General features: G+C 45.2%; 1 protein-coding gene across 4 annotated transcripts in view; it reads right to left on the reverse strand.

Annotated features, from left to right (window-relative positions):
- LOC121273186 (cysteine/serine-rich nuclear protein 2-like) overlaps positions 1-23701 on the reverse strand; it is an 87408-nt gene that overhangs the window by 58470 nt on the left and 5237 nt on the right. For 2 of the 4 annotated variants that reach the window (XM_041180179.1, XM_041180176.1), the window contains exon 2: positions 18321-18432. The gene's annotated coding sequence lies outside the window, so the exon portion shown is untranslated. Of the gene's footprint in view, positions 1-3760; positions 3929-18320; positions 18433-23701 lie in introns of those variants that run through there. The other 2 variants (XM_041180177.1, XM_041180178.1) reach the window with 2 other exon arrangements.

The raw sequence follows: 23701 nt of genomic DNA on the forward strand, positions 1-23701 counted from the left end.
CAAAGAGCCCTAGATCCCGGACAAGGACAGCATAATGTTAACTTAAATTCCCCAAAACCTGAACTCCTGAGGAGTGTCACAACTGCCCAGCAACACCAGCAGTCCTTTGGGAAGGATAAGGAGCTTTCCATACTAAGTTTGGCTCCACTTTGGGAGGAATCGTCCCTGATTTGCACCAAGTGCGGTAGAGGGAGGAATGACATTTTACCCACCAGCCGCAATGGGGGCTTCTCACGCCAGATTGTCCCAAACCCGCCGCATTAATTTTGCATTCCTGGGAAACATGACTTTCGATGGTGGGCAGGCTCTCATTCACCCTCCATGCCATCACCATACCGCTTCATCACGCCGGGCACCATACTTAAAGTGCAGCCGTGCGCACACCTCTCAGTGCTTCCAGCCGACAACTGCTGCAAAGAAAGCATGGCCCCAAAAGGCAAGAAAACTGCAGCCCCCAGGTTTAATGACACATCCCTCAAGCACCTTTTGGATGCAGTGGAGGCCCACAGTGCTGTCCTCCGTGATGACCTCCACTCTGGCCGCAGGATGGGCAGCAGCATCACTAATCCAGCTTGGGAGGAAGTGGGAGCAGTGGTCAGTGCCAATGCCCTGCGAAACAGGACAGCCACCCAGTGCTGCAACAGGATGAATGGTCTCATCTGTTCCGCCAGGGTGTCACACTTCTCATCACTCTCAACTTATACTCACAAACTCATCACACGTCCACAGGGATCTCTCACCTCAAGGGACAACACCCCTAACAACACTTTCACACACACTCACATTTTCCTCAGGCTCATATCCTCTGAAGCTCACGTGCTCATCCTGTCCATGTCTCCACTCACCACACAAGCATTTGACACAGTGCCAGGTGTCCTGCTCACACTCTCTCCATCTCTTTTCATGCAGGAAAAACCTGCTCACAACAGCAGGGAGAGGTCCCAGACTGGGGGTGGAGTGGCCCACATTAGGCCCCTCACTCACTTTGAGGAGCATACCATCGCACTGACTGGTGAGGACATGGACTGTGCCTGCGGCAACAGTGAGGTTGGCGGTGAACACCCTCGTGAGGATCCTGCACCACATCATCCCTCTCTCAATGCAAATGTGAGTGCTGTCTCTCCTGTTTTTGACTGTGCTGCCATGCACGAATTATCTCCAATTTGGTTCACAGGGAGCTCTGCCAAGCAACTGACACTCTCAGCCAGTCAGTCCCTCAGCTCCATCCACGTCCTTACTTCCAGCCAAGAGGACACCTCCTCTATTGAAGAGCTGGAAATAAGCAGCCTGGAAGACCCATCACAGCGCTTACCCACACCCTCCACAGCGCAGAGACACACACCTCAGTGGAACCTAGATCTAGAACAGGCTCAGGTTCACAATCTGATGATCACAACACGGACATGTGCCCACAGAACAAAAAGGCAGGTTCAGCCAAACTCCCCGGCGCTTGGAGGACTGCTGGGGTAGAGGCATCTGTCATGTCCGAGTCAGATGACAAGCCTCTGGATTTGGCCTTCCAACTCATTCTGGAGAGTCAAGAGAAGGCAGGGGAATATCATGGAGAGCTGTTGGAAACCCTCAAGAGTGGCAAGTGAGTCGGAGGAGTGCATCTGCCTGCTCTCTGGTGAAGTGGTGCCCACATGTGTGCATATGGAGGTCTCCGTAGGGAGGATGGCAGATGCCATGGAGACCAGAACATGGAGATGCATGCAGACCTGCACTCCACCATGTTAGCAATAGGTGGGTTCTTGCAGTGGTGATGTGAAAGGAAAACAGGGCACCTCGACAAGCCCCCAGGTGCTCCTTACCCTCAAGGAGCCAGGCCGGGGCCCTTGGGTACCCAAAGGGAGGAAGAGTGGCAGCTGGACACCCCTGGGTCATCTACTCAGGAATCTCAGAGGCTGTCCTCACCCTCCAAGTCCCCTTTGCCTGTGACCCCCCTCAACCTCGTCCTCTGTCACCAGAGGGAACAGCTGGCCCACAGGAGGACAGCCAGGGCAAGTTGGAGTCCCCAAGGCCTCGGCTCTCCAGAGGGCGCTGCTGAAGGCATCAGAGACAACAGGGCCAACCATTGCACAGGCTGTCTCCACCCCTGCTGCAGATGTCAGGGCAACACCTGGAAGTCTAAGGTGTTCAAACGTTAAGAAATTCTGATCCAAGCTGGTTACTTGGGTGAACACATTTTATCACTTTACAATCTGGAAATATATTCACTTCCACTGAATAATGTGTAATGGTGTCTTTCAGCTTCATTGACAGGCTTCACGAGTCCTCCCACTGCATCCCCTCCCACTAGCAGTTCAGCTGCATGCAGCTGGCCCACCAGTGATTCTGGAGGGAGAAGTGTGTGTGTGTGTGGCAGGGCCTTTCAGAGCCTTGTGTAAGCACACTCCTACGCACACGTTTCCTTCCCGCATTGCACTCATCTCAATGCCCTGAGCATTTTCAATGCTGCCTGCTGGGGTTCGCTTTCAGCTGACCATCTGAGCTGACCTGCATCTCCACCCACCCACTGATCACACTCGCACATAGCACCTGATCTCACCCACCACAACTCTCATTTCACTTTTGATTTAACCAGCATGGTAGTGCTACAGTTTTTCTTTCGCCTCCCCCAGTCATCAATTTTCTTTCCCCCATCTGACAACACCCCAGGCATCACCTTCCACCTCCACTCCGTGACCTCCCAACCACAACCCTTTTCTTTCTGGGCTGTCCAGGTGAACGTGCACATTCCCTTCCTTCCCAAAAATCCCAACCCATCCACATTGACCTTCCCGACCTCCTCCTTCCCACCTCCAGGGTCCATGTCTGCCTCCGAATCCCCACCAACCAACCTTGCTGTCCTTTCTACCAATACCATCGAACCCTCGCCCTCCCACCCTAAAGCCTCACTCTACCTTCAGTCATTCTCACTATTCCCTCTTACTACACCCACCCTCAGTTCGCTCCCCAGGAGGCAGTCATGGACTCATCAGAGCCGTCCCTTGCATGTTCACCTGGACATCACCCCTCTCTGGACTCCTGCCGCCCACACCTCCACCACGGACTCCCCCGCCCCCCATTACCACCCACCCCCCCACCCTTACTCCTTCCCCTCTCTGGACTCCTTCCTCCTCCCTTACTCCTTCCCCCTCCTTGACTCCTACAGACACCCTTACGATTTTGTCCAGCCTTACTCCTTCTCCCTTCCTGACTCCTTCCTCCACCCTTACTCCCTGCCCCTCTCCACACTTCTTCCTCCCCTTGGGCTACTTCCTCCCTCAAAACTCCTTGCCCTGCGCCTTCCACCCATTTACACCTCCCTCCTCAGTTGCCATATTCCCCCATTACTCCCTCCTCCCCCGTAGGCCCTCCCGATCTGAACTGCCTCCCAACACTTTTTGTTCCCCCACTTGCAATCTCACCCTCCTGACACCTTCGTTCCCCCTCTCCCAACCTCAAACCCCCCGACACCTTTGTTCCCCCCTTCCAAGCTCACCTACTCTGACACAATCATTCCCCCCTCCCAACCTCACCCTCCCGACACTTTCGTTCCCTCCCCCCCAACCTCACCATCCTCCCCCCCACCCCCGGACACCTCTTCCTCTCCCACTCCCATGTGATCCTAGACCTTCCTTTCCCATCCACCGGTACATTTTCCTCTCCCAAACACAGCTGGGCCTTCCTTTCCACCCCCTTAACCATCATCCACTGTGAGCAGACCCTCAACAGTGACTTTCCACCTTCGCACAAAGCCATGTCCATGAGAATTCACCCAGCATGTCATGGACGTTCCTCCAGAGTCCTGTTGCTGTCGGGATCCAGCAGCTTCTGCTCCTTGGATGTCTGCAATGTGAGCAAGGCCCTGGTGGTAAGTCCCGACTTCTGCATGTCACACTTGTTAAGACGTGTTCTGCACCGGCATGTTTTCCTGCTGACATGGGCAGAGGATCCAGCGTGGGGGGGATGAGTGAAGTAGGCTGGCCTTATAATGATATGCAGATGTATTACAATGAGGTTCCCGACGTCCAGCGGTGGGAAACGCGGCCCGCCATTGACGGGCAGAGCGACCGATTGCAAACTGGTTTACGACATCGGGAAATCGATTTTTGGCCTTCTCGCCATATTGTCCGCTCACGCCATCGACCACGCCTGAGGCCAGCGGGCACGGAAAATTCCACTCTTTGTCCCCTGAAAACAACAGAGTGGAATTTCAATATTCTAGGTTAAAGGTTCAGACCAATCTGAAGACTTATTGACAAGATAGTGTATTCCTGTACAAATAGTTCCCTTGTCTGCTGAATATCACAATCATATTTTGCTCCCTACAGCTCTTCGTGTCTTGAATTATCTGGGAGAAATTCCTATTTGTGGCCTTAACCTGACTCAAGTCCATTTCAATGGGCTTTGCTGTCAGGTGAAGTCTCTTGACATAGCAGCACTACCTGATGCAGGGTATCTGTGCCATTATATTTACATGTAAATAAAGAACATTCTGTATTGGCAAGGCAAATAGTTACACGCTTTGTTTATCATGGAAATCAGTGCAATATCTGAGAAGAGGGAAGACAAGTGAAATTCAACCCTTCCTTCTGAACCAACCTTCTTGGCAAAGGAGGAAACAGCCAGCTTTTAAAAAAAAGAGGAGTTACCAGTGGATGAAGCCCCATAGATTTCTCCGAGCAATCAGGGGAGGGTTGTACATATCAAGGTTCCATAGCCCAGATAATCCCAGTCCCATCACATCCATCAGTGCAGCAATAGACCAAGGGTTTGCTGTGCAAAAGCATAGATTGGAGGAGGAACCCAACACATCTAACACTGCCCAACACTGTTAGTCCTCCATGCCCTAAAAAACAGAACTCCCAACCTCATTTATGCCATTTGACGTGGTGCCACATGGAGGGCTGGACACCTTATAAGAATGCCAGGGACCTAATTTAGGTGCCAGTCATGAGTCAGTTGGTACCACTCTCACCTCTGAGTCAGAAAGTTGTGGGTTCAAGTCCCACTGCAGACAACCCAGTGCAGTGCTGGGGGGTGCTGCACTGTTGGAGGTCCCATCTTTCAGATGGGACGTTAATCCAAGGCCTCATCGTCCCTCTTGGGTGGATGTAAAAGATTCCATGGCACTATTCGAAGAGCAGGGGAGTTGTTCCTAAAGTCCTGGCCAATACTTAACCCTCAACAAAAATCACTGAAACAAGTTATCAGATTGCTGTTTGTGGGAACTTGCTACATGCTACTTTTCCTACATTACAACAGTGACTGCACTTCAAAAGTACTTGATTGGTTGTATAGCACATTCTGGAGATTGTGAAATCTGTTACTTAAATGCAAACTTTTAAAAAACATTATGCATAAGCATGGTTTCAGTAATAAAAATAAATCTTTAAAGAATGGAAATGAGGATCAATGCTATTCAATCATGTAATTATATTGCTGTGACTGTGTAAAGGAGAGACTGGAGGTCTTCTAGGATTGTTATGTTTCATTTAGCTTCAAAAATAGGCTATTCACATGCTTTAAATACAACCATTTAGAACCAGTCATGAGACAGCTTATGCAAAGTTAGAAGATGGATCCAAAAGTTGACATTAAGCAATATATAACTGACTGAGTGAGCTGTAAATTGGAGATTTTCCTTCAGAAAATATTGGGTTGCTGGCCCCCAGTTCGTTGTTGTTTGCAAAGAAAGTAATTTTTTTTCATTCTCTGGATATATTTATTGCCCATCCCTTCCTGCCTTGAGAACTATTCCAGTTATAGCAGATGTTTTGATACAATCGAGTGGCTTATTAGACCATTTCTGAGGGCAGTTAAGAGCCAACCGCATTGCTGTGGGTCTGGAGTCACATTTGGTCCAGAATGGTTAAGGATGGCAGGTTTCTTTCCATAAAGGGCATCAAAGAACCAGTTGGATTCCTGCTTTAAAAGAGTGAAGGAACCCAGTTATTTAAGTAGTCACTTTGGGTCAAACTATGTTACTGCCCACACCCGACTGGAGATTTGATTTTGAATGCTCCCTTCGAGTTGCACATGCGGCTATGGAGCAGGTAAGACAGAGATCATAACTCTGAGCAGAGTCCTGAACAGTGGCGAGGCGGATGGTATTTATAAGGTAACATGTGTATGTACGTGTAATGTATATTTCTGTGGTAAACAGAGATGGGGTATGATATATGCAAAGTATAGATTTATAATGAAACAGTTTTGATAGTTGAGCATCTTTCAATGAATAGTTTCAATTGTTAGATTTAATTAAAGGATCCTAAATTAGACATGGGTGTATTTCACAGTATCATTACAGTGCTGAAGGAGGCCATTCGGCCCATTGAGTCTGCACTGGCTCTCTGGAAGAGCATTCCAATAGTCCCACTACCCTGCCTTATCCCCATAACCTTGCGCATTATCTCTTTTCAGATAGCAATCCAATTCCTTTTTGAATACCTCGATCAAATCTGCCTCCACCACCCTTTCATGAAGTTTGTTCCAGACTCCAACCACCCTCTGAGTGAAAAAATGTTTCCTCACATCACATTTACACCTTCTGCCAATTATTTTGAATCTGTGCCCTCTAGTTCTTGATGTTCTCTTGAGTGGGAACAGTTTCTCACTATTTACCCTGTCCATTCCCCTGAGGATCCTGAATACCTCTATCAAGTCTCCTCTCAGCCTTCTTTTCTCCAAGGAAAACAGTCCCAACTTCTCCAACTTATCCTCATAGCTACAGATCTTCATCCCGGGAATCATACTTGTGAATCTCCTTTGTAGTCTCTCCTTCACATCCTTCCTCAAGTATGGTGCCCAGAACTGGATGCAGTACTCCAGATGAGGGCCTAATTAGTGTCTTATACAAGTTCAACATAATTGTTGTATTGAGTCAGCAGAGGAGTTTGAACAAAATATTCTGCGGTATGTGTCACCCCTGTTCAATAGTTCAAAAGCAATTTTTAGCAAAACAATTTTCCCTATGTCTGCAAAACCCAAATTCCCTATTCCTTATTACATCTCTTGGGGTAGAGCACCATCAAGAGCTGCTTTATGCTGGTTTCTTGAAGGGGTGCGAGTGGCAGTCAGCCAGTCACCTGTTGATTTAAACTAAAGAGAAAAAGAACAGAAAGACAGACTTGCAGGTATGCAGCAGGTGGAACCCCATAATTTTGCACATGGTGAACCAAGGCCATGTGCCAACTTCAGCTGAAACAGGGTTCAAACACAAAGGATAATTGGACCAGGGCACAAAGACGCAATTCAGTCCCCATTCGGAAGTCATTAAATCTGTTCTTGGAAATTTATAAAAGAAACATAAAACTACATATGTCTAAGCTTTTCATCAAGACAGATCACAAGATTACCAACAGTAAAGGGAACAACAATTTATAATTCATCTGTCCTGATGTGTGCAAGACGAAAAGCTTAAACAGTATGTCTTTTTTTTCAGCAATACTCAAGTTCTGTACTGCCAAAGGACTATAAAACTATGTCCACATTTATAATGAGAATTGCCTATATAAACTTGTCAAACTGTATTTACACTCCCAATAGTGAGACTGCAGTGCCTTCACTGATGGGAGGGCCTCATTGCAATGTGATAAGATTACACAAGCAGTTTTCATTATAAATTCCCATTTACACATTGGTAATGAAAATAGTTGAGTGTGTGCGCAGACTAATATTTTTAATGTATAGATTAATATATTCCAATATACCACAGGAGAAACAGTACTTATACCAACACATCTCATGCTACTATTATTAATTCACAGAGATAAAAACAAAAAAACTGCGGATGCTGGAAATCCAAAACAAAAACAGAATTACCTGGAAAAACTCAGCAGGTCTGGCAGCATCGGCGGAGAAGAAAAGAGTTGACTGGTCCAAGGACTCGAACTCAAGTTCTGTCGAAGGGTCATGAGGACTCGAAACGTCAACTCTTTTCTTCTCCGCCGATGCTGCCAGACCTGCTGAGTTTTTCCAGGTAATTCTGTTTTTGTTTTTTATTATTAATTCACTTTGACTTGTATCCACTTCTACTCAACTCTCGAATTCTACAGCTCACAATGCTCTCTCCAAACAACTCCAGTTGGCTGGGTGTTTTTACAGAGTGGAAACAGAGATATGCAAATAACTGAAGTCCACCTTTAACATAAAAGTACATTGCACTGTGAAAACTCTGTTTTACTGAAATCTCACTTGCATTTTGTTTTAATCACATAATAAAACCTTTTCGCCAAAAGCAGTCACAACAAGCACACAGCCTTTCAAGAGTTTTCAAATCGCCTATATGAGCAGAGGCAGCATTAAAAAGAAAAGGAGTGAGGCATTTTAAAAAATATCTTTTTAAAACCCATGAGCAAAGTTGTCCTTTGCTGAATGCAAGTACAGCAATAAACATTCTAAGCAAAAACTCCCAGGCTGTTACCATTCAATTACACAACAATTTAGGGAAAAAGCATCTATTCCAATATGCTGCCATTTCCTTCACTGATAGAAAGTTTGTAGCCTGCTTACTTGCAGAGATTTTCAGACCTTGTTCACAGAAAACAATGTTTCACTTGCTTCTGCAGCTGCTTGAGATGAGTCACTAATTCAACACTCAGCTCACATGTTTGCTGTTCCCAACAAGTCACCTGCCAAGCGCCTACCTGGAAAACTAGCTGAATGACAATCGGTGAAGGGCTGAGCAGACTGACTTTCATTCTTTATACATCAGAAATGTTTCCCTCCCTTTTCCAGTTAGGTAAAAGAAACTAGGAACAGGAGTATTCCATTCAACCCCTCAAACCTGCTCTGCCATTTTATTAGATCATGGTTGATCAGCACCTCAAACCCTTTACCTGCCGTTTCTCTACATTCCTTGATAACCTCACCATTTATAATCGTCAGAATGTAATTTTTAAAAATATATAATAAAGGAGATTTGATAGATTTTGTGGGATTTTGGGGATTTTAGTCCTGGACAATGGAGCAGCTCCAAGAGGGGAATCAAATATGAGAAGTGTCATCTTCAGAAGAGGCTTTAAACTGAGGCCCCATCTGCCTGCTTAGGTGGATCCCACAGTGTTATTCAAAGAGGAGCAGGGAGTGTTCTCATGTCCTGGGCCAACATTCCTCCCTCAATCAACACCACTGAAAACAGATCAACTGGTCACTCATCTCATTTGTGGCATCTTAAATGCAGATACTCAGCTGCAGATTTGTTTAACCAGTTACCACATGTCAAGACCACTCATTGAATTTAAGGTATGATGAGGCCCTATGTAAATGCAAGTCTTACTTTCTTTCAAAGAAGATTGTTCTTCGTATTGAGAGAATGATTTGGAAAAATACCGTCAGAGATCTAAGGGGAAGGCAACATCAACCCAGTTACTGGAACCTCCAGCTCACACAGCCCAGCCAAAAAACCATTCATTTAAAAATCATAATTATCCACTGAATTATCCAAATAGCCAATGAAGAATATTAAAATACACCAGTTATTTATTCTACTTGGATTTCAAAACAAGACACAGTCCGGCTTGCAGTGAGTTCCCTTCAGCACAGACTCTGCAAACAAATGAATGTTACCGTGGAAACACTCTGCCACAAACTATTTAAAAACATGTCACATGCTTTCCATTCTAACTTCACTCCAGGTCAGGTCACTGGGTATAATTTACACTTTATAATTTAAAGACCAACAATAATTATGTAAACCTATTTGGCTACTGTTTAAATTTATCCAGTTTCAGACACTCCCTGACAATATGGTAAATTTATAGTTTTCTGCTGCCTTTCAAGTTTCCCGTTTGAAAGTGAGACTCATTTGGTTTAAAAAATGACATACTTTAAACATATGTTACATTGAAAAAAAAATCTGAACACAGCTCCATACATTTTAGATGTGTTTGCAAATCTGTCACTATTTTTGATCGTCACACAACACTGACAGCTCGGGTTGGACAGTGATCGCTCCACACAGGTGTGAATTTAAAAACCCCATTATGAAGGAGAAAGTGCTTTCAATGTAAAGAAACCTCAACACCATCCCCACAAACCCCAGCCGAAAAAGAAATATTTGGCAATTTGTCTGAAAAGATGTGTGTGCAGGAGAGGAAATCCTAGTCGGTACTAATCTTCTGAATGGCATTGTTGAAACAGCATTAGTGGCCAGACCTGGGAAGGACAGCACTCTCCCACTCACAGAGATGGCAGCGAACAAGAGATGCATTACCAATGGGTCTTTTCCAATAAACTCCATTACAATGGACACAACTAAAATGCCTTCTCTCAGCTAGGAAATATTCATTGTTATAGATTTTAGGTCATGCCTGCGGAGTGGGCAGAATTTTACAGAAAGTACTCCTCTCCAGCCCTTAAGTTTACAGAAGAGCTCTTACTTGTATTTTTTTTCTTTATTCTTTCATTAGATGTGGGATCGCTGGCAAATTGCCCTTGAACTAAACATTTCACAGAACAATTCAGAGTCACATAAAGGCCAGACCAGGTAAGCTCAGCAGATTTCCTTCCTTAGGAAGGAAGGACATTACTGAACCAGATGGGTCTTTATGACAATTGATGACAATTAATTTATTAAATTAATTTAAATTCCATCAGCTGCCATGGTGGGATTTGAACCCATACCCCCAGGGCATTAGCCTGGGTCTCTGGATTACTAGTCCAGTGACATTACCACGATGCCACCATCTCCCCCACTTATACAAAACCACATTAAATAAATCAATACTGTTATCATTTTGCTGGTATTAATTCTCATTTTCATCTTTTGCCTATCATTTTTGTGATATTTCACCATCAATATGCTTACTATTCAATTATTTTGGGAACATTCCACTTACGATATGGATGTGGCTGGTCTGGTAAGCTGGCTGTCCCAAGAGATAACATGATGTCGAGAGTGAGTTTTATATAGAGAGATATTTTTAGTAGAGAAACCATGCTAAGGCTGCAAGTTATGGAGGTTGACTCTTTCCCTCACTGCTTTTGCACTCCATATAAAACTGGTTTCAATTTGTCCCAAAGATGGGAATTTTAAAATTAAGACATTGGTAGAATAGGAGCCAACGTAGCTTAGCAAGAACAGAGGTGATGGGTGAATGCATGTAACTTTGTGCGAGTTTGGATACAGGCACAGTTTTGCATGAGTTCAAGTTTATGGAGAATGGAAGTTGGGAGGCCGGCTAGGAGAGCAGTGGAGTAGCCAAATGTGGAGTTACCAAAAGCTTGGAGGAGGGTTTCAACAGCAAGGTATAAAATATAATAAGTATCACAATGAATGCAATAAAATTAGCACACGGAGACTGTGAAAGAATGAAAAGTGATAGTGGACCGCTCACTTTCAATGTTGAGACAATGTGGAGAAGCATAAAATAACAAAAACGACAAGTAACGCATGAGGGGATATTCATTGCTTCTTCTGTCCTTTTCTATCTACCAGGAAGTAGAGGAGGAGGAACTAAGGGGACAGTAATTAAAATTACAGGGGAGGGTCATGTTTGGATGGTCCACAACCAGTCAGCTTATTAGACATTTACAATACCTGGAAGCTGGGTATCTGCCACTTTCAGCGGCAGGTGCCAAGCTAGGCAAACAAAACAATACTTTGAATAATTCAATAGTAATATTTATTTTAAATCACCACACAGGGGTGATGGGGACGGGAGCGAACTGGCTACCTTCTGAACCCCTCCGTCCCAACAAATCCAAGAGGTTCCACAAAACAAGGCACCAACTCTAGCAAACTAGGTTCATGAGACATGACCAGTTCCCATCATTGGTGACAACTAAACAAATGGTTGGAGTCATACCTGGCACAAAGGAAGATGGGACATCACTGCAGGAGTTCCTCAGGGTCCTCAGCCCAAACACATTCAGCTGCTTCATCAATGACCTTCCTACCATCATAACGTCAGAAGTGGGGTTGTTTGCTGATGATTGCACAATGTTCAGCGCCATTGGCGACTCCTCAGATACTGAAGCAGTCCATGTCCATATGCAGCAAGACCTGGACAATATCCAGGCTTGGGCTGATAAGTGGCAAGTAACACTTGCACCACAGAAGTGCTGGGCAATGACCATCTCCAACAAGACAGAATCCAATCATCCCCCCTTGACATTCAATGGCATTAACATTGCTGAATCCCCCACTATCAACATCCTGGAGGTTACCATTGACCAGAAACTGAACTGGACCAGCCATAGGAATACTGTGGCTACAAGAGCAGGTCAGAGGCAGAGAACTTCTGCAGTGAATAACCCATCTCCTGACTCCCCAAAGCCTGTCCACCATCTCCAAGACACAAGTCAGGAGTGTGATGGAATACTCTCCACTTGCCTAGATGAATGCAGCTTCAACAACACTCAAGAAGCTTGACACTATCCAGGACAAGGCAGCCCGCTTGATTGGCACCCCATCCACCACAATAAACATTCAGTCCCTTCACCACTGATGCACAATGGCAGCAGCGTGTACCATCTAACAGATGGTTGCTGCACTGCAGCAACTCACCAACGCTCCTTAGACAGCACCTTTCAAACCCATGTCCTTTACCACCTGGAAGGTCAAGGGCAGATGCAAGGGAATACCACCACCTGCAAGTTCTGAATGGTAATGCCATTGAACATCAAGGGGGGATGGTTGGATTGTCTCTTGTTGGAGATAGTCATTACCTGACATTTGTGTGGTGCAAATGTTACTTGCCACTTGTCAGCCTAAGCCTGGATATTGTCCAGGTCTTGCTGCATTTGGACATGGACTGCTTCAGTATCTGAGGAGACGTGAATGGTGCTGAACATTGTGCAATCATCAGCGACCTTATGTTGGAAGGAAGGTCATTGATTAAGCAGCTGAAGATGGTTGGGCCAAGGGCACTACCCTGAGGAACTACTGCAGTGATATCCTGGAGCTGAGGTGACTGACCTCCAACAACCATTTGTGCTAGATATGACTCCAACCAGCGGAGAGTTTTCCCCCGAGTCCCATTGACTCCAGTTTTGCTAGGGCTCCTTGATGCCACTCAGTCAAATGCTGCCTTGCTGTCAAGGGCAGTCACCTCACCTCACCTCGGGTGTTCAGCTCTTTTGTCCATGTTTGAACCAAGGCTGCAATGAGGTCAGGAGCTGAGTGGCCCTGGCAGAACCCAAACTGGGCATCAGTGAGCAGGTTATTGTTAAGCAAATGCCGCTTGATAAAACTGTTGATGGCCCCTTCCATTAATTTACTGATGATCGAGAGTAGACTGATGGGGCAGTAATTGGCCGGGTTGGATTTGTCCTGCTTTTTGTATACAGAACATACCTGGGCAATTTTCCACATAGCCGGGTAGATGCCAGTGTTGTAGCTGTACTGGAACAGCTTGGCTAGGGGCACGGCAAGTTCTGGAGCACAAGTCTTCAGTACTATTGCCGGAATATTGTCAGGGCCCATAGCCTTTGCAGTGTCCATTGCCTTCAGCCATTTCTTGATATCACGTGGAGTGAATCGAATTGGTTGAAGACGCCAATTCGCTTCATTTGGACATGTTTTTCCCTCTTGTTCATTCCCTCGCCGCAGACCCAGTACAGAAGATATATCCTTTAGGACTTGGCCAGCTCGATCAGTAGTGGTGCTACCGAGCCACTCTTGCTGATGGACATTGAAGTCCCCCACCCAGGGTACATTCTGTGCCCTTGCCACCCTCAGTGCTTCTTCCAATTGGTGTTCAACATGGAGGAGTACGGACATCAGCTGAGGGAGGGCTGTGGTAATCAGCAGGAGGTTTCCGTGCCCATGTTTGACCTGATGCCATGAGACTTCATGGGGTCCGGAGTCAATGTTGAGGACTCCCAAGGCAATTCCCTCCTGACTGTACACGATTGTGCTGTCACCTCTGCTGGGCCTGTCCTGCCGGTAGGAGAGGACATACCCAGGGATGGTGATGGTGGTGTCTGGGATGTTATCTGTAAGATATAATCTGTGATGCTGGGCACCTCTGGAGGGGGCCGAGATGGATCATTCACTTGGCAATTTTGGCTGAAGATTGTAGCAAATGCTTCAGCCTTATCTTTTGCACTGATGTGCTGGGTTCCTCCATCATTGAGGATGGGGATGTTTGTGGAGCCTCCTCCTCCAGTGAGTTGTTTAATTGTCCACCACCATTCACGACTGGATGTGGCAGGACTGCAGAGCTTAGATCTGATCCCCTTGTTGTGGGATTGCTTAGCCCTGTCCATCACTTACTGCTTATGCTGTTTTGCATGCAAGTAGTCCTGTGTTATAGCTTCATCAAGTTGACACCTCATTTTTAGGTATGCCTGGTGCTGCTCCTGGCATGCCCTCCCGCACTCTTCATTGAACCAGGGTTGATCCCCTGGCTTGATGGTAATGGTAGAGTGGGGGATATGCCGGGCCATGAGGTTACAGATTATGTTCGACTACAATTCTGCTGCTGCTGATGGCCCACAGATCCTCACGGATGCCCAGTCTTGAGTTGCTAGATCTGTCTGATCTGCATGGTGGTAGTGCCACACAACACGATGGAGGGTATCCTCAATGTGAAGCTGGGACTTTGTCTCCACAAGGACTGTGCGGTGGTTACTCCTACCAATACTGTCATGGACAGATGCACCTGTGGCAGGTAGGTTGGTGAGGATGAGATCAATCATGTTTTTCCCTCTTGTTGGTTCCCTCACTGCAGACCCAGTACAGAAGATATATCCTTTAGGACTCGGCCAGCTCGATCAGTAGAGGTGCTACCAAGCCACTCTTGCTGATGGACATTGAAGTCCCTCACCCAGAGTACATTCTGTGCCCTTGGCACCCTTAGTGCTTCCTTCCAGTGGTTTCAACATGAGGAGTACTGATTTATCAGCTGAGGGGGGGTGGGGGTTACGGGGAGGGCGGTATGTGGTAATCAGCAGGAGGTTTCTTTGCCTATGTTTGACCTGATGCCAAGAGACTTCATGAATTTGAGGACTCGCAGGACAACTCCCTCCCCAGTATATACCACTGTGTCGCCACCTCTGCTGGGTCTGTCCTGCCAGTGGGACAGAACATACACAGGGATGGTGATGGTGGGGAGGGGGAGATCATCTGTAAGGTATGATTCCATGAGTATGACGATGTCAGGCTGTTGCTTAAATAGTCTGTGAGACAGCTCTCCCAATTTTGCACAAGCCCCCAGATGTTAGTAAGGAGGACTTTGCAGGGTCGACAGGGCTGAGTTTGTCATTGTTGTTTCTGGTGCCTGGGTTGATGCCGGGTGTTCCGTCCAGTTTCATTCCTTTTAGACTTCATAGCAGTTTGATACAACCGGGTGGCTTGCTAGACCTTTTCAGAGGGCATTTAAGAGTCAACCACATTGCTGTGAGCCTAGAATCACATGTAGGCCAGGCCAGGTAAGGATGGCAGATTTCCTTCCCTAAAGGACATTAGTGAATCAGATATATTTTTATGACAATCGGTAATGGTCCCCAGAGCATTACCCTGGGTCTGTGGATTGTTAGTCCAGTGACAACACCACTACACCACTGCCTCCCTGAAGTGTAATCATGGTTATAATATAGAAAACAAGGTAGCCAACTTGTGCACAAGTTCCCACAAACAGAAATGGAAATAACTGGATGGCATCCATCCATCTCGGGAGACAATGGATTGCACCCAGGGTGTATGTCACTTCTGTATTGAACATCGTCTGCTGTGGCTAAAGAGGCTGATTTTAGAGTGGCAGTCCCTTCCACAGCTGGCACAGATGAATAGCATTGGCTCGAGATCGACTGATGTTCCTTCCTTCGACAGGATCTCTTTTCCGCCATCTGGTCACCTCTGGTCCTCTGCTCTTTCCACGCTCTTCCTGACTGCTTGCCTCCAGGTAGTCTGGTCAGCAGTGAGGAATTCCCATGCATCAACTCCGATCCCAGTCAACTTGAGGTCTCACTTGCAGACATTATGATGATTAGATCATCCAATTTTGTGCTGTTGATTGAGGATTAATTTTGTTCAGAACACTAGGGAGAACTTCCCTGCTTTTCTTTAAATAGTGTCATGGTATCTTTCAGATCCACCTGAAAGGGCAGATAGGGCCGCAGTTTAAGGCCTCATCTGAAAGTTAGCATCTCTGACAGTGCTGTACTTCCTCAACACTGCATTGGAGTGTCAGCCTGGATTATGTGTTCAAGTCTCAGGAGAAGGATGTGAACCCATCATTTCTGACTTAGAGGTGAGAGTGCTAGAGCTGAGCACAATATATTAAATAAGCCTGGTGACAATACTGCTACAGTGAAGCTTTAGCAGTCAAACCACAAGCCTGTCTTTGACCATTCCCTATTACTTCAAAGTGGATTGCAATGAATGCGAATCTTTGTTTACATCCCTGGTAATTTTAAGTGTGTTGTTGCTAATGCCCAGGCACTTCCTTGGAACGTTAAAGTCATTTTTGGGCAGTTTATCACAAAACTCAGGCAATTCCCCAAGTCTGTACAGGCAAGATAATACTTAATCCTTTCAAGGACCAAGCAAGGTGAAGAACTGGATTTTGTGCTGGTTTTGAGGAGCAAAAATGCTGCTACCAATGCCAGAAATAAAGCATGAACTATGGCCTGAACTGGAGGGAAAAGGTGAAGGGTACCAAGACCTTAGGATATTTTGAAGGTTTTAAAAGCTTTTATGGGGGTGGAGACATAAGGATGAGACTTTATCAGAATACAGAAGTGAACCTTAGTGAAGATGCATGAATCATAAAATCATAGAATCTTACAACACAAAAGGCAGCCATTCAGCCCATCATGTCTGTGCCAGCTTTTTAAAAGAGTTGGCCTATTAGGTCCATGCCCCTGCTCTCTCCCTGCAGCCCTGCAAAATAAGCCCTTCAAATATTTATCCAATTTGTGACATATCGTTCAATCTGGTCTGTGAGCTTGGGCTACATTTCCACAGTCCCAGTTGGGCATTTTTTCTCACCTGTACTAGCAAGAAACTAAAGCATTGCAATGTGTTAAAATCTGATCTTAAATAATCCGCTCCCACATATGGCCCAACAATAGCTGTACTTGAAGATGGCATCTGAAGAGAAATAACCTTCAGAGTATGGAATTAAAAAAAACACTGCACGCATACTTAGTTTTCCGGGTGAATAAAAGTAGAGAAGAGAATTGCTACTAATATTTGACAAAATAAATCATTGGAGGCCAGGTCCACTTTCACTTGACCTATTATAATTAAACCAAGTGTAGATGATCATTCACACATCATACATTTGACTTCCTTTAGAGTTTCGTAGTGATGGGAATAAAGTACCACCCATTTAATTGCCCAAGTCAGAAGTGTTTTGTTTCTGCTGCTTATCTGAATGCAGCCATTGGTTACAGTGAGCTTTCCTTCAGCCCTGCCTGTCATCAGCAGAACCATCAGAATATAAAATAGTACAAGGCAGCTGAGAAATGAAGCATTTCATTTCTTCAGTGTTATCTACTTTGGGCCACTTTCTTTCAATTCCTATGGGACCACATAGTGAAAGGTAAAATACTAAATGCAACACAACATCCTCTCCTCCGTTTGTTTGATGGAGATGGTTGCATACAGTAACACCACTATTCCCAATCAGATGATTGGGTAATTTCACCCATCAATCACCTGGAGACCATTCTAAGTGACTGGGATTGATTCTACACACATTTTGTATTATCTAACTATCCTCCACTCACCGCATCTTGCTGGAGAAATAATGCTGCTTTCATTGGGAATCCTGCTGTACTTTTAGTCATGAGTTCGAATTTCTGCTTGCTGTTAGTCAGGCCATAATGCCCACCTTGCCTTGAACTTATTTGTTGACAGTGGTGGCAACACTCACTTCATTTTTTGTTAAAGACACAACCCATGCCATGCAAGACATTCTCATTGTCAGTAACACAGAACCTGCCATGGTTGAGTTAATTCTATTCGACACAATGCCCTGGCAAGGAGATTCCTATAACTAGCCCTACCCATTACAGGTTGGGCCTCTCTAAATAGAGAAGGAAATTTATTCAGATCGTAAGTCACAGCAAAAAAAAGGTAAAATAATATAAAAGCATTTATGTTAAAATTCTGTAGTAACAGATGTCATCATCAAAAATTAGGAACAGAATATGACGAATTGTTCAATAAGTAACTATCTGGTATTCTTCAAGATCCTGAAGAGAATGGTCAGATATAGAACGTCCAACTGATTGAGGAAGGGAATTCCACACTGACGGCTCAGTTTTGGCACTACATTAGCCAGGCTTCAATGCGTAAAGGGTTGTTGGGGCTCCCCTTAACACAACACTGCTCCACACGGCAAGTATCGCCTTTTATTTTATTCAAGAGATTGTCTTACCATCATTGTATTAAGAATCAAGCCATTAATGAGGTAGGGCAGCTGTAATTTCTCCTCACCTCAGAGATGTCTGCTTTGAGAGAGGACGTGTCGAAAAGGATCTTGCTGCCCACTGTAACCACAGAGGCAAAACTGTTAAAATTACCTGACAAAATAGTAATTAGTCATTAGTACTTAACCATTCTACTCATTTGTCCATTTTAACTATGGTATCAAATTGAGAAAACTAACAATAGAATGTAAACTGGATTACAATTACAATACTGTTTTAAAAGTGGGTAAAATCACTAAGCATGAATATTAACACTGGATGAGACAGTTTACAGACCTAAACAAAAGCACTTGTCACATTGATTGCCCAAAGTGCTTGAGCCCCAGCACCTGATGAGGTGAAAGACTCAAATATCACTGAATTGGTTCCTCGGCAATTTTCACACCTCAATTAAAAACACTTATAAAAAAGTTATGCGTTGATTGCCAAAAAGGGCTCAACACATGGGCTTTACTGAGGCAATACAACACTACTTGAAAAAATGGAGACCTTAATTTAAATATTCTATTTGTTTAACCGGGGCAAGAATCATCAGAAAAGGAATGTGCATCAAGATGTTATTCTTTTATCAGTTATTCACTTTCATTTAAGTGTGCCTGACTGCATTATTGACAGCACCGAACTGTGGAGTCACCTCTTTTCTTGTTTCTAGCCAATGTGGGTGACATCAGGAGACCTGGACAGAGGCATCACTGAGCTTGAGAATGAATTCATGACTGTAACCCAATAGGTGCTTATTCAATTCCCTCACATGACCAGGCTCAGCAATGCCCGCAAACTAATCATCGATGAAGGCATCAGTGGTTCCTATTAAAAATCAAATGAGCTTTGAGGTAAAGAGTCAAGGCCTCTGAGCTCAAACAGATCAGGAACCATTATATAGCCATCACTTCTGATATCCTGCAATACAAACGTGCATACTGCGCTTGATAGGGAGGAGTTATATAAAAGAACAAAGACAGCTATTTATAATGTAAATACTCTCCAACAGAAAATGCCAAAACCACTTAAACCTCATTGTTGATCTTTGCACAAATAGACCAGCTTACCCTGTATCAACTAGACATTAAAGGAACACACCTACACTTCAACACCAGAATAGTACCTTGTGTTTCGTAAAATGTCTTTGTCCGGGCCGTCTTTTAGAGTCAAATCAATGGGATTAGAACGTTTTTTTTTTAAATATACTTTATTCATAAAATATCTGGAAGAACATTACAAAACATTTATAAATCACTATCACAAAAAGTGCAATCGGATTCAACTTTTACACATGGATCACAAGGTGCTTCAATACAATCAATGAATATTACAATCATTTCAATATGGTCATTACAGACAGTCAGACAATTGCAATGGGATTGGAGTTATCAACATGCATCATGTTGCACTCTGAGGTGCTTCAATACAATTATAATACAATTAGCATTCCATGCATACCTTCATTGTGAGCTGTACAGCCCAAGGGGCTGTAAACAATTCCCAGCCCCTTGGTGCACTATGGCAGAAAGGTCTTAGATAGCGTCCCTTCCCCATTGCACCTTTGCAACGGCTGCCCCAAGCTTTAGTGCGTCCCTCGGCACGTAGTCCTGGACTTTGGAATGTGCCAGTCTGCAACACTCGGTCGGGGACAACTCTGCACTGGAAGACCAACAAGTTACAGGCAGACCAAAGAGTGTCTTTCACCGAGTTGATGATCATCCAGCTGCAGTTGATGTTTGTCTCGGTGTGTATCCCCCTGGGAACAGCCTGGAGAGCACAGAGTCCTGTGTCACAGAACTGCTCGGGATGAACTTTGACAGAAACCACTGCATCTCTCTCCAGACCTTCTTTGCAAAGGCACAATCCACAAAGAGGTGAACAATGGTCTCGTCCCCACCACAGCCACCTTGAGGACAACGTGCAGAGGGGGTGAGACTCCTGGCGTGTCGGAAGGATCTGACTGGGGGGGCCTTTCTCACCACCAGCCAAGCTACATCTTGGTGCTTGTTGGAAAGTTCTGGCGATGAGGCATTCTGCCAAATGACTTTGACGGTCTGCTCAGGGAACCATCCCACAGGGTCCACCCTCTCCTTTTCCCGCAGGGCCTCTAAGACATTATGTGCCAACCACTGCCTGATGGACTTGTGGTCAAAATTGCTTCTCTGCATAAATTTTTCCACGAGGGACAGGTGGTATGGCACAGTTCAACTACTTGGAGCGTTCCACGGCAGCATGGCCAGACCCATCCTTCGCAACACCGGGGACAGGTAGAACCTCAGCATGTAGTGACACTTGGTGTTTGTGTACCGAGGGACTACACACAGCTTGATGCAGCTGCACACAAAGGTGGCCATCAGTATGAGGGCGATGTTGGGCACATTTTTTCCCCTTTACCTAGAGGCTTGTACATCATGTCCCTGCGGACACGATCCATTTTTGATCTCCAGATAAAGCGAAAAGTGGCTCGGGTGATCGCCATCGCGCAGGAGTCTGGAATATAGCAACAGCGAGAGTGCCTCACACCTGATGACCAGGTTCTTACCCACAATGGAGAGGGAGCATTGCTCCCACATGCCCAGTTTTCTTTGCACCATAGACACTCGCTCCTTCCAGTTTCTAACACATGCCCCAGTCCCTCCAAACCATATCCCCAGCACCTTCAGGCCGTCAGCCCTGACGGTGAAGGGGACAAAGGATGGGTCAGCCCAGTTCCCAAAGAACATGGCCTCGTTCTTCCCACGATTTACCTTTGTTCCCGAGACCTGAACTGGTCACAGATGTTGATCAGTCTGCGCACCGACAGCAGATCCGAGCAGAAGACAGCGACATCGTCCATGTACTGGGAGGCTTTGACCTGAGTGCCTCCACTGCCTGGGATCGTCACTCCTCTTATGCCCGGATCCTTCCTGATGGAGTCAGCAAAGGGATCTAAGCAACACACAAACAGGACAGGGGAGAGGGGGCAGCCCTGCCTGACTCCAGATTTAATAGGAAAGCTATCTGATTCCCAACCATTGATTGAGACTGCGCTACTGATGTTAGTGTAGAGCAGTTGGATCCAGTTGCAAATTCCCTCCACAAACCCCATTTTGGAGAGCACATCCACCATGTTGGTGTGCGATATTCTGTCAAAGGCCTTCTCCTGATCCAGGCTGATGAGGCAGGTGTCCACGCCCCTGTCTTGCACATAGACAATCGTATCCCTGAGTAGCGCAAGGCTGCCAGAGATCTTCCTGCCAGGCACAGCGCAGGTCTGGTCAGGGTGGATCAACAATTCCAGAGTGGACTTGACACGATTGGCGATGACCTTGGACAGAATCTTATAGTCCACATTCAACAATGAAATGGGTCGCCAATTTCTAATTTCCTCCCTTTCCCCCTTGTGCTTGTAGATGAGGGTGATGATGCCTTTCCTCATGGATTCTGACATGCTTGGGCCCCATGTGGAGAATAGGCATATGAACATAAGAAATAGGAGCAGTAGAAAGCCATAAGACCAGTTCCTTTTTTGGTTAATTCTAGCTAAGTTAACTGATTAAGGATGCGTAAAGACCTTAAGATGGTCCATTATTCCAGGTGGCAAAACTTGAGCTTCAAATGCTTGATCCAATTATGTAGTAAATCTCTTTACATAAATAGCATTGGGCTGGTTTGTCCTTATTGATGAGAACCAATGTGAGCCATGTGATCTCCTGGACTGTTTTCAGTCACCTAAATGGGTTGGTAAGAAATTTTCCAGGGTATTTTCTTTCCATTATTGGCCTGGGTTCTTCTTGTCTGTCTCAAAAGATTACATGCTGGCTGTGCAGTTGAGTTGTGGAAAGGAAATGTTTAATCATGGTGCTCTGGCTGTCATTAGTGTGGGGCACGCAGGCTTGATGGAGCAACAGGAGGTGGGGATGTGCAATTTTCAAGTTTTTAAATCAAAGATGTTAGGGCAGATGGGGAGGCAGTGGTGGGGGGGGAGATGCAATATTAGTGTCCAAGGCGGCATTATTTGGTGGGGGGGTGGGCAGTGGAGGAGGTGGTGGTGGTGTGGCTACAACTGTATTCTTTGGTATCTCCCCAGTTTTGTTTTTGGAGCAAAAAAGTACACACAGATTTGTACCATCTGATTTTTCAGGTGCTCCAAACTCTGACCCAATTGCTAACTTATTAAGTTGTCATGCAACATCCCTTGACCATGGAGCCAGTTAGTGTGACAATGAGCCCTGCCAGTCATCATCTGCTGTGGCAACCGAATTTGGAACTTAAAGAGCCCGGTCATTTTAACAAGCAATGCTGGAAAGAAAATGAGAGAGCTTTGAGGGACTAGAGTACAACACCCAACACGTTAGAAAGTTCTGACCCCTTAATCTGGTACTTCGTTCAAAGAGTCTGTACAAGCAGGCGGTTTATATTGGCGCACATTGTCTTTATTCAGTAATCTTCTTAATTTAGTAGGTCAAGGGTCATGGATAATTTTCAAATGCTTCCTGGACTGTTGTTTCTCATGCCGTTTATGTGAAATGTTGACTTGTTGCAGTGGATAAGGAATGGTTTTCTTTTGTAAATTAATAGAATTTGAAGCTATTTAAATGGCCAAAAGCTTGTGTGGGGGTAGGGAACAGAAAGAAGAATTCCTGGCACAGCACATGAATTTAAACAGTTACTTGCTTGTGCTTATTGAAGCTTATACATCTTGCAACACAATCTGTGGACTTTAGCAAATGGATGCAACCATTCATGACAATCAGCAGGCTGAACAGCCAGTTAATGCCTTGCATGCAAAATAAACCATGTGATTGAGGGAAGAACACAGCAAGAGTCTTTTCTCATCTGCCTAAAGTGGTAAAAAGAAACCTGTACATTTCATTTCCTGTATGAATACAGTGTACTCCAGGTGACAGACAAACCAGAGGCTTTGCAATGGGGAAAGGTTGCTGTCTTAAGATCTGTCAGCCATTGTACACCAAGGGGCTAGAAAACTTGTAGAACGCCTCGGGCTGCATGGCTGACATGGAATGTATATTATAAATATCAAGAGTATTATAATTTTATGGAGGCACCTCAGAGTGGAATATGCTGTATGGAGACAAATCAAATTTTAGTGCACTAAGTTTCAAGTTGAAATGTTCTACAATGTACTTTTATAAATTTTATGAATAAAGTATATTTCTGGAAAAAAGACAAACCAGAGGCTTTGTATGTTAAACCACGTGGCTGCAAAGAGTACAATTACTCTCCCTGCCCCTTCCATGACATTCAATTGATAAATAGGTATCAAAGTGGTCGAAATTGCTGAGGATGCATTGATCCCATGAATCAGATAGGTGGCAAGCTGCAAAAGGGGTTTATTTGCAGTCTT

Source organism: Carcharodon carcharias, chromosome X (genome assembly GCF_017639515.1).
Source record: "Carcharodon carcharias isolate sCarCar2 chromosome X, sCarCar2.pri, whole genome shotgun sequence".
NCBI classification, from domain to species: Eukaryota; Metazoa; Chordata; class Chondrichthyes; order Lamniformes; family Lamnidae; genus Carcharodon; species Carcharodon carcharias.